Raw genomic sequence first — 12,404 nt, 5'->3', positions numbered from 1 at the left:
AAACCATCCTTTCATTCCTATTTATACATATGATTGGAACCCAGATGACTGTGCTGGCTTGCCATGGTTAATTGTTGTTCAATGGTTTGGTGATGAAACCCCTCTACAGCTTTCTCCTTGACTGATAGACTGTATGCCATTTCTCTTCCCCTGGATCACATGGAAGCTAAGCAGTATTGAAACTGTGCTATTTATACTATCGTGCTTAGTTCTCTACTGGCCCTGGAATCGCTTCACGTTAGTTTACACCCTGTTCTCGCTGATAAATAAAACCGACTGGCCTATTTTATTTTAACATCTTCTTCTATCCAGTTTTTCTGGATACTGGGCCATGTTGGTATTCGCATGTACGAGATCACTGACATCACACCTAAATCTATCTGCTCTGGCGCAATCATCGCTGTACCTGTTCCATACATGGACTTTGGTTCTGTGTTCAAGTCTCGGCTCCGTTTTAGTTTGCAGTCGACTTGGAGTTAGCAACGTGAAAACAAGCTTTTTCCAAATAAAACCCTGTATTGGACTTTGGCCGTCTTGTGGGAAGTTGTTCTAACTAGGCTACGCAATGGCCAGAGTTTTATAACTCATCGTTTTTTTTTTAATTTGGGACTGATGCACAATGTGTTGTCTGTGTAAAACTCGGGTCACAGTAAGCCACATTTTACTGTATTGCCGTCGTTACGACACCATTTTAAACATGTTCTGTCCCAAGTTTAGTCCATAACATTAGACTATATTATTGGTGATGGTGACACTGTCCACCTTGGTAAATATTTTAGTTTTTTAAAAGCCATTAATCTCTTTAATGCCATTTAGGTTTTTAATGTATACATTACACCGTTTTTTACTGTGTTTCCGTTTTAAGAATCAAAGTACATCTTGTTCGATTTGAAAGAAGAAAATAGCCGTAAAATCAGATAACTCGAAACCAGGAATGTAAAAGTTAACTTAAGGTGACTAATGCTGGTTTTTGAACTTACCCGTTAGTCATCCTGGCTTGTTTGTTTGTTTTAGAATATCGCACCAAGCTACTCGAGGGCTACCTGTACTAGCCATACAGCAGTGTAAGACTAGAGGAAAGGCAACTACTCATAACCACCCACCGCCAACTCTTAGGCTACTCTTTTACAAACGAAAAGTGGGTTTGACCGTCACATTATAAAGCCCACACGGCTAAAAGGATGTGCATGTTTGGTGCAACCGGGATTCGAATCCGCGTTCCTCGGATTACGAGTCGAACGTCTTAACACACTTGTCAATGCCAGGCCGTTAGCCGGGCCAGTTATGATAATTACAATTATCACAATATGATGCAGAAAGTCCTTTACAACTTGCATTCCTGTAGTTTTTCTTTTACTAAATTAAACTGGTATTTTGAAACTGATATTTTTTCGCAGACAAAATAGGGATAATACACTTATAATGTTCTAAAATACTGCTGTTTGTAAATATGAGGACTTAATAAAACATATGACAAGTTGTTGAAACCAATTGATTTCCTTTTTGCTCTGTTGGATTTCTTCTCGTGAATGAAGTTCAATGGTATTTTCAATTCATAACTTTGTGTCTTAAAATTCATTGTACTATCTTCTGAAATAAATTTGTTCATTTTATGTGGAAATATATATATCTGTGAAGTGTTAAAATGTATATAGTAAGTCTAAACATATTGCAGTTTATGCATATGATCTAATCCAGTATTAAAATTATAAAAGTTTACAAATAGTAACTACTAGTCTAACAGCTTCATTCAAAAACAGAGAAAATTGAAACTGCATAAGATGAGTATCGGTGAAATTTGAAATGCAAATTAATAATTATCACGCTACAAATTGAGTTTATATACCCTTGTTTAGCCCCGCAAAGGTTGTTTATTGAGTAGCTTTGTGATTAATAATAAATAAATAAATAATTTATACTGACTAGCCTAAAGAATACAGTAGGGTTCAGCTCTCAGGGCTAAACAAGAAGTTATTGTAAAATATCCAGCTTCCAGACGGAAAGTTTTCTAACAATTTTGAGAACATTTTATTATAAGCATAATTTGAAGAAACATTTATCATTATTGCACAGTTTACTTGTCCAAGAACTGCAGTGAACCAAATAAATAAAGAATAAAGTATTATGAGAAAAATATAATGGGTCGTTTATTTTGTCGCTGTTATAAAGCTTGTTCATATGAAGTTCAACAAAATATTCTTTTAACCAACATGGCCAGAATTTAGTATAAATTTACAATTATTATCATTTTAATTTGCATTTTTTCACTCTCTCTCTGGAACTTGTTTTCGTCTCTTTTGTCTTGGTCCGACCTATCATATTCACCAGCTTATCTCCTTCACAACTTTGTAACCTGTAAGATCACCAACAACTTATCATTTTTTTCTTGATACTTCCTTGCACTCCCATCAGCACCACAAATTAGCCCTTTACTAAAGGGATGCAGACAGCCTTAAAGCATTCACAGTTGTCTTCTTCTTTCTGGAAAGATCATAAACTGAAATTTCTATCCAAATTCGTTCATATTAGAAGCTCTCACCGAATTTGTAGCCACATTCATTGTATTTATCAAATATTGGTCCTGATGTACTATGCATTTTTATGCTAGTCAGTTTGGTGTTTTATAACTGTATAATCTGATTCTGTATCATAGGTGAAACATGACCTGAAAGAATAATTTGGAAGAAAAAAAATAGTGTAAATGAAATTTTTGGAAAATGCTCAACTAATTTCATTTATTCAATGGACATCAGTAAGTATTCAGAGAACCTAAAAAATTATAAGAAAATAAATATAAAACTTGATGTATAATTGAATTCACTTTTGATCAATGTGTAATGCAGGTTTCGATGAATTTCTGCTTGGACAGTTACCCTGAACAAAAGAAAATCGAATTAAAAAGACGGTGCTCCATATAGTGATGTTGTTTATATGAAACTAATTGTTTAATTATAAATTATAACTTATTCAGATATTATAAGAATACATTGCTTATCCTCTGACTTAAACAAAGCTAACGTGTACATTATTCCAAACACAATCTTTTCTCTCTTTTCTGTAAGTGATGAAAGGTTCAAAAACAAAAAATGGTTTTGGACAATGTGAAAATAATTTTATCTACTATGAAGTGTTTGGTTATTACAATCTTATGTTGGTAACTAACTAATTAATTCTTTTAAGATAATTCATTTGTCAGAAATGAAGTGATTGGTGAATAAAATGTTTCTAAAATAGTAATAGATTCACAACCTTGGACCCTACAACAGAATAGAGCCATTGGTAAAGCTAATGACAAATTCAGAAAGTGCTTCTCGAATAAAAAGGTAAATAATATATTAACTTTTGTAATAAAAAGTAAACTTTTAAAAAATCAGGTGTAGTTCACTATATTTTTAAGGGATGATATATTATAGTAACTACAAACCTAGAAACAGAGATGAGAAAAATTTCTAAGATAATAATATATAATAAATAAGTGTCTCGTTCAGAGGGATAACTCTTTAGAGATTCACGAAAATAAAAATTACGATATCTCATATTCTTCTTTATTTACAAAATACACATGCCAGATCTACACAACATAAACTATATGTATAATTTGACAGATAAAGATTTTTTGAAAGTTTTGTGAAGAAATATTGTGAGATAAAAGAAGTCAGTAGAATATTTTTGTGTCATCCTTTTTTAATTTTCTAAGTTTCTACACCCATTGAAACATTTTTGTTACACTGAACGTTTTATGCAGTAACTGGATTTTATGTTTAGAAAATAACATTTATAATTCATTTTATAAACTGTTACATAAGTGGTCTAATTGCGACATGTAATTAACTCATTAATGTATTGACTTTTCCAAGAATATGTTTCCTTCTAGAGTATTTTATTTACCAATTTTAAAAAGCAAACAGGGAACATCTTTTCAATACCTGTATAAAGGTGGATAAAAGCATTGAACTTAGTAGAATCTATATTGATATTTCACTTTCAATGGCATTTTTCAAATTAGTGATGATTGCACTTTTTTGTACATACTTTTGTTGTGTCAATTTAATTAAATAAGATATATCTGTTAATTTTTTACATGTATTATTAAAATAACAACATGTTTTATCAACAGAAGTAGTAATATTATTCTTGAATTTAAAAACTATTAAAAGAAATATATTTTTATATTTATTAAAGTTTAAAGCTTCGCTGCTTTTTTATAGAATTTTTGAATTAATTTTCATTAAAAAGGAATCGTGAAGGATAATGACAATTTTTATTAATATTAGTGATACAGTTTTTCAAGATTTTTTTCTAAGTCTTTTAATATCAAGCATTTTTTTTGTTGTTTTCTTATGTTTAGTGTCTTTTTCTAAATTTAGTTTTAATTAGGTACATCCTTTTCTTTAATAACTTCTAAATTATCTGTAACAATATGATTACAAAAAGGATCCATAATATCATCATTGGTACAATTACAAGATAAGTTTTTAAACATTTTTGTAATAAACATTAAGAGGTTTTAGCAATTTATTGTATTTAAACTTAATTGCAGGTTGAGAAAGAAACCATTGGCATTCAGAAGGGTGTTTCTTCTTTGTCTTCCATTTTGAAGGAAAAATTAAAGTAGTGGATGGTAAACAACACTACTAAAAGAAAAGTACAGGTTATAGTCTGAGAGCGTAAGTGGTGGAAGATTTTTGAAAGGAAAAAGGGGAGATGCTAAAATTAATAGGAATGAATTAAAAGATGTCAACTGGTTGAGAGGCTTTGTATAGACTAATGAGTAAAATTCTGGAAAGATACCTTAAAATATAAACGAGAAAACAATAACTGTTAAGAAGAACAGTGGTAAGATGAACTAGAACATGAGACAGTGCATGAATGAATGTTTCAAACAAAATATTTGATCATTATATGGTATACATACATGTGGATATTCCTATATGTTATAGCTAAAAGCTAGGAAGTACTCGTTCTAAAGATAGTGTTCCAAGGAAATCTGTCAGAGTGCTAAATATAAATTTCTTAGGTTAGGAGAAACCTTCTATTTTTCCAGTTTATCTTTTTATGGATAGGAGTGGCTGTTATCTCCAGATATTACCTATACAATAAATGAAATCATTGCTATCAAATGATACAAGGTCACTTTAAGCAGTAATTTATATGGCAGATCGCAGGTATTACCAACTTTAAAAATGAAAGCAGAACAAAGGTAACCTGCAAAAATATTAATTCAGTGGCTTTTTTAAACATTCTGGGCTTGGCATGGCCAGGTTTGTTAAGGCATTTGACTCGTAATCCGAGAGTCACGGTGTCGAATTACCGTCACACCTAACATGTTGGCTCTTTCAGCCGTGGGGGCATTGTAATGTGACTATCAATTCCACTATTCATTGGTAAAAGAGTAGCCCAAGAGTTGGAGGTAGGTGATGATAACTAGCTGCCTTTCCTCTTGTCTTACAATGCAAATTTAGTGTCGGCTAGCGCAGATCGACCTCTTGTAACTTTGCGCGAGATTAAAACAAACAAACAATTCTTAAATATATAGTAATTTATTAAAATCTGCACATTTTCAGAATAAATAATAGCTAAAATACACCTGATCCTAAATCAGAATGTGAAAAATAGCAGCTAATAATTTTCTAAAAATGTATTATTATTCACTATTGTATTCAGTTGCACTACACCTCTTATAGTAAAACGTTTGTATGTTGAAGTTTGTGTCAAACCAATTTAATGCTTTCTGCACTAGTGATTTGTAATTTTGAAATGATAGACTAGTTAATACTATTAATTGCCAATTCTTGGGCTGGTCTTTAACAATGACAAGGGGATCAACTAATGCAATACAATGCCTCCAGCACTGAAAGTTGGGCATATTTACAATGAATTTTAATCTTAACACCAGTGAACACTGAGTTATGCTTCCTAGTCACCTGGCCATGCCATGTTAGAGACTGGTAGATGGCTTCAAGAAGCGTCTCACTGCAGTTATTTCAGCCAAAGGGGGTAACACCAGCTATTAGCGGGTAGGGTGTCCTAACCTTTTCCTAGGTAAGAATATGCATTTTTTTGTAAAATTACATTTGTAGAAGATCTTGAAAAGTCTTTTCTTCAGTTTTAATTGTTTAGTTATATTCCTATAATCTCTCAGTATTGTTAAAATTGAGATTAAGTATCTATATATCCAAAAATGTTACAAAAATACACAGGCTTTCATAGGTGTCATAACTTTTCACATGACTGTATGTTGTTTTTATGTTATGTTTTCAATCAATACATCTGTTAATAAAAAGGAGTATTTAAAACGTAGACTGAATTCACCAAGTAATAGTAAGAAGTACATAAATTTAAATGCTTATGTATTTTACAGTAAGTATGTCATTTCATTAAACATGGTAAAGCAGATCTTTAAATCATATTTACAGTTACATAAACTGGCCAAATTTTTCTTAATTAAATCCATGCAAATTCATTTAAGTTTTTTATAATTATTTTAATATTTTATGATTCAACAGTAACATTTATTATACATTAGTAAAATTTAGTGCAAATTATTTCGAAGATTGCTCATAAAAGTTCTTTGCTAGGACTACATAAGTTTATGGATTTACAAAGCTAAAATTAGGGGTTAAGTTATTCTCCTCAGTAAACACAGCATACAGCCTGATGTGGCTTTGCTATAAAAAATGCAAACCCCCTTCCAGTGAAAAGAACTAATACCAACAGAGTATTGGATATTAAAGAAAAAACTATTTGAATCTCTGATGTCAGAATGATAGTGCTTATTAGTATAAACAGATGTTACAATTAATAGTTATTATTATTTGAATAATGAGAAAATATTTGCAGTTTAATTATTCCTTTTATGGGACACAATAAAATCACAAATCCATGCAATAAAGTACAGAAAAGTATCTTTTATTGACGTTTTAAAGCTCAAACTATTAAAAGCTTTAAAAACTATAATAACTTTGATGCATTTCACTGTTTCAGAATATTTCACAATAAAAATCTCACATTAACATTTCGCCTTCAATGCTGATATGAGGAATCTATTGCTGGGCTAGTTTTTAAATTGCATGTTTTTTTATTTATTTTGCTATTGAGAAATTAACCATTGTTTGTTTCTTACAGTATTGTTATCTCACATCTGTTTTATACTGTATATTTGAGTTTTTAGTACATGCTATAAATTTTCTTTTACTTTGGAAATTCCGTGATTTAAGTAGTAATATCAAGTAAAATAAAACGTGTGTGTGTATAGAAATAAGTAAAATAATACTAATCCTTCAGACGATATGCAAGATCTTTTACTCCAAAATGTTAAGCTAAAATAGTTGGTAAAAACATTTATTTCTCAAAGACAGGTCTGTTATACACCCCATGAGCATACAGTTATATCCAAGTGTTGTGATACTCTCAACAAGTCCATTCATTTGATATCCTTTTCCTATAAGATATTACCCAGTGAAGCATGATGTGGCCATGTATTATCATCCGTTAAAAGAAATTTGTAACTCATATAACAGCATTAATTGTTATAAGACTACACCTCTGTATTGTATGACATTCATTTTGCCATGTCATAAAACGCTCCCTATTCTGAGGTTGTGGATGCTCCATAAAAGAAGAGTAATCAACATATCTAGTAGATGTTTTATGTAGCTGTTTTACTTTTATTCTATTAGGTAAAAATTAGGGACTTGTTGTTATTAACGTTAATGAATTTCATCTGAATTTCTATGTTTGGTATGAATAAGTAAGATTCCATTATAATGTGTTCTACCATATGAGATTAATGTAAAATAAGCAGTTATTCTTACCTGAAGTAAATATATTAGAACATCCCCAAAACTGTTGAATCTTTTAGAATTATATAGAATATTCTTGAAAATTCTAAGATATGTACATATAATGAGAGCTACATGGTAAAAGCCCAAATACATTCAGGAACAAAATGAGGGGAATTAAAGTAATGTAATTTAAAACTTTGTAATTAAAAACCAGCCTAAAGGTTAATTGAAGCTAAAGTAGCTTATGTTGTGAGGTAGTAAAATTCTAAAGCAGAAAAGATAGAGTTCAAACATTTTACACGTAAAGAAAAATGGAAGTTGAGATTATCCAAGTATAGGTGAATAAAATATATTGGTATTGAATGTAGTGCTATTCGAGATAATTATATGAACGTAGTTTGGATCCAGTTATCACAAATGTCAGTGTTTATCACATCTATGTTACAAACCTCATTACCAAAAATGGTAGAAGGAACTGCTGTTACATTATTACTTTTTACATGCATTGATTTAGAGGAATATTGAAAATAAACAAATCAATAAAGTTATTTTGAAGATTTGGATCTCCATTCTTTGAATTGTGTGCATATTTAAGAAAGTAAGACAGCTTATAAGTGATAAATACATTTTATTAAATGGCTGCTATTCTCTTGTAGAACATCCATAGCTCCAAAGTGCAGATTGAATATTAAGTATGTGAAATGGCACTATGAATGGAATACAGCAGATAGGAGTAATACTACAATCATAAGTGTTATAATATTTGGGTGTTGTTAGTTAGAACTTTCTTTTAATGGAAAATAATACACATCCGCGTCATAATTCATTAGATAACGTCTTCCTGTAAGAAGAGGATATAAAATCAACGTATTTCTCAAGGGGATCACAACACTTAGATTTTAACTAATTCAGTTTATGAAGGAAAGACTGAATGTTATGTAACATACAGTGAAAACAGCCTTTATTGTAAAACAATGGTTTAGGTATTTATTAGGTGAAAGACAGTATTATTTTGCTGAAAAAATGAAAATTATTATATCTACAAAAGGTTGGTTCAGACCATATTCTACCTAAACCTATATTTGCATAAGTTCTTTCAGATTATGAATATAACATATATTTAAAACTATAATGTCATGCATTTTATCAGTAACTTGTGCTAATTATATGAATATTATTTATTTCATTTAGAAAAAAAGGCAACTGAAGTCCCATGGTATCACCTGACCTACTGATATTGAAGACTGCTATCTATCTTCATTTACAAAGTATAATTTCACAACTTCTTTCTCCATTGGTAAATAGGTGTTATATTTGATGAATGCCAAAGGCAGCAATAGCAAAAGGAACTTAAGACTTTCTTGACCAAAGATACACCTTAATAAATGAAAAAGAGATGTAATACTACTAAATGATTAATCAAACATTTGTTTGCATACTACAAAACATAGCGAACCTTAATGAAACATCTAAAATATATCAGTATTTTCACATTATGTTGGATTTGGTTAGACCTTTTAAGCAGATCATATATTTGTTGATTATCAGTATAAGTGGATTCTCTGTCCATAAAAATCACACATTATCATGGCAGGATTGAACAGTATTGAATCATCCTTGTACGATACTAACAATTCTCGAGTGCAAAGGAAATTCAGGTTGTATAGGCTTATGATTCCATAAAGGGAAACATTATAAAAAGTAGATTAAAAGACAGAGTAATATTTTTATTTTTCATTCTTTCCATGAAAATGATTTTTCTATTTGAACTAAAAATAATCTTGAGACAACAGTGATCTTTAAATATCTAGCTGATCCCGTGAAACACTGATGGTAACATAGAATAAAATATGAAGTAATTTAACAATAACCAATATTTAACCAAGTTGCTGTTTAAAATTACCCTTCACTACATAAATGAGGTTTATTACTAATATTCCTGTGAACTAAATGTATTATACACTGGTATCTTTTGTCTGGCTACATTGGATGACTTCAAGTCCTCGCTATGGACTGAACCAAAGATGGTAGCAGAATTGTTCTTATTTAATGTACGTGAAGTCACAACATTGGAAAACATTGATCTTATAATAGTGTGATAATTGCAGAAAGGAAACTGTTTTAAATAGCATTACATTCCCACTTCTACTTTTTTAAGCTGATGGATATGTGGGAATATTATACATTACACCATTTTTATTATACTACTGGAGCTTTTAAGTTTCTTCACTTGAGTTTGTTTATATGTAGTTTTGCTATAAATAAGTAGTTAAGAAAACTTGAAACTGTTTCTAGTTGTCTTTGTTGTTCTCAGTAATAGATAATTCCTATTTTGGTCAAGAGGATGTTGTAGTACCTTTGTACGTTAATGTAGGAAATGTGCAGCAATAGTAACAACTTTTATTGGCTGGGGAGACGGCGTCTGTATGTTTCAACCAGTAAATTTTGAGGGAATTACCATTTTTTTCGTGACACTATTTCAAGGAATTGGTATGAGGATTTTATATCATTGTTATACGACTCACTGTCGCATCAGTTTTAATATCAATGCCTGTTTAAAGTGAAACATATTTAGAAATGTACATAACTGAAACCGTTAAATCTGCATTGCAAGACTTTAGTCTGTTTATTAAAATTGTAGAAGATTGTCAAGTGTAAGAATTAACATTGTGTGAGTACATAAACACTAATGTATCAAATATATTGTAGTACAGGCTGAAATTTATAGAAACACTTCTCACACAAATAAATATGATTAATATGACGAACCAAATGAGAGTATATATTATTGTTTGCTACAGGTAGTATACTATAAACCTCAAAAGTATGAGTGATTAATGTTTATTAATAGGAATCTTCAGATGTTCGATCAATGGATTCATACCAGACATAAATATTTTTACGAAGACATTATATAACTTCAGTTATGAAAAATTAAAATATGATAAACGAAAAATGTAAAGCTAGCTAGCTCCCTCTTAAGTGAGTTGTACCTACATCAATTTGAAATTAACGTGCTCATCGTAAATCTTTGATAAGATATTTGGGATGTTTATGACCAGAAAGAAAACTCAGTACTGATTGTAAGTTTGAAGATCTTTGTAGGAGATCATTATTTGAAAATCGATTATTGTAAACTGTGTTATTCTTTTTGTATTAAAATACATTGGTATTAAAAAGAAAGTTATCATTCTAGTTGGCAAGCATCATAAACTGGATATACAGACATTTATTTAACTTCTAAATTCAAATTTTCATTTAACTCAGTTTCAGGCTATTTGAAATTGTAATACATAACAATCAATATAAAGCCTTTGTAATTTCAAAGTGAATTTATATATCATTTTCATTAATTCTGCAAAAATACATCTCGAGACAACAAATGATGACAGTCTATTAACAGACCCAGCAGAAACTGTTGTGTTTATGCATATTCGCACACTGCTTTTCTTTGTTGTTGTTTCACCAATAAAATTGTTTTGAGCTTCCGCCACAGGTGTCCAGTCTCCTTATTTCTCACACAGTTTAAAACGTAGTTTCCAGGTTGAGATAAATTTCTAAATTATCAGCTCGATTCCACCAGTTATTATGTAGAACTGTCTAAAATAATTGCGAGGAAATCAATCACCTGACAATACAACATGGAAAAAACCTAAAAACTTTAGAGCAGAAAATGTATTAATTTAGTGTTCTCACATGAACAACAGTAATTTCAAAAGACAAAACGTGTTTTTCTCTAAACCTCACTCAAAGTGTCAAAGACATCTAGATAATAACTGGTTGAATTCTACCTACAATGAAGGAGCGGATTGTTTGGAATTCAGCACAAAGCTACACAACGAACTATGTGCTCTGCCCACCAAAGGAATTGAAACCTGATTTTTAGCAATGCGAGGTTTCAGACATGCTATTGTGCCACTGGAGGGTAGGAACACAGTCACATACCACTCTTTGTTTCTTTTTAACATATACGAAATTGGTTTAAAATTAAAAGTAATCAAGAAATTCACAAATACTTTTCAATCAAACAGTTAGTATTTAGTAAAAATTCTTGGAAAGTCTCTTCTTGAATTAGATATTCAACATAGCTTATGTCGTTTGGAGATGGTCAGGAAAAAGGAATACTCCAAATTTTTACATAAATGGATGATACAAGCAATGATTATTTTTGAGCTGTAGTGAAGTAGTTAAAACTGAAAACCACCAAATAAGACAATAAAATGGTAAAGTCTACGTTAAAACTGGTTGTGATTGAGTCAAAAAGGCAATATCTTGTTGTCACGGTTTGCGGTCACTTCACGATCAGAGATAAACATGTATGTGCTTTTCGTTGTTCCAATTGTTATATTTGATCTGGGTGGGAAAATTCTCCATTGATAGCAAAGAGAAAATTAATTAGAAGATGAGGGCTCTGATAACCAGCCGAGGATTATGCTCTTAACAGAAAACCAATGGGGCGAATGTAATGGACACAATTGTAACTAAAAGAGAAACAGGCAATCAAAAGAGGAAGTATTGTGGGATAAAAGTGAAATTGGACTCGTGTAACTCAGAAAATACGGAGAAATCAAACACGACCCATTGACTTACCGACAGACACTTGGCAATCATGATTGAAGA

At 30.9% G+C, this 12,404-nt stretch overlaps 1 long non-coding RNA gene across 1 annotated transcript in view; it reads left to right on the top strand.

Moving 5' to 3' along the window:
- LOC143227101 (uncharacterized) overlaps positions 1 to 9,468 on the top strand; it is a 41,102-nt gene extending 31,634 nt beyond the window's left edge. Inside the window, exons 2-4 of the long non-coding RNA XR_013014876.1 lie at positions 3,235 to 3,323; positions 4,541 to 4,667; positions 8,976 to 9,468. This is a non-coding gene — a long non-coding RNA (uncharacterized LOC143227101). The remainder of the gene's footprint in view (positions 1 to 3,234; positions 3,324 to 4,540; positions 4,668 to 8,975) is intronic.
- The last annotated feature ends 2,936 nt before the right edge of the window (positions 9,469 to 12,404 follow it).

The sequence above is a fragment of the Tachypleus tridentatus genome, chromosome 9, assembly GCF_004210375.1.
Source record: "Tachypleus tridentatus isolate NWPU-2018 chromosome 9, ASM421037v1, whole genome shotgun sequence".
NCBI lineage: Eukaryota > Metazoa > Arthropoda > Merostomata > Xiphosura > Limulidae > Tachypleus > Tachypleus tridentatus.
Note: the sequence above shows the minus strand (reverse complement) of the source record. Positions and strands in the feature narration are given on the sequence as shown.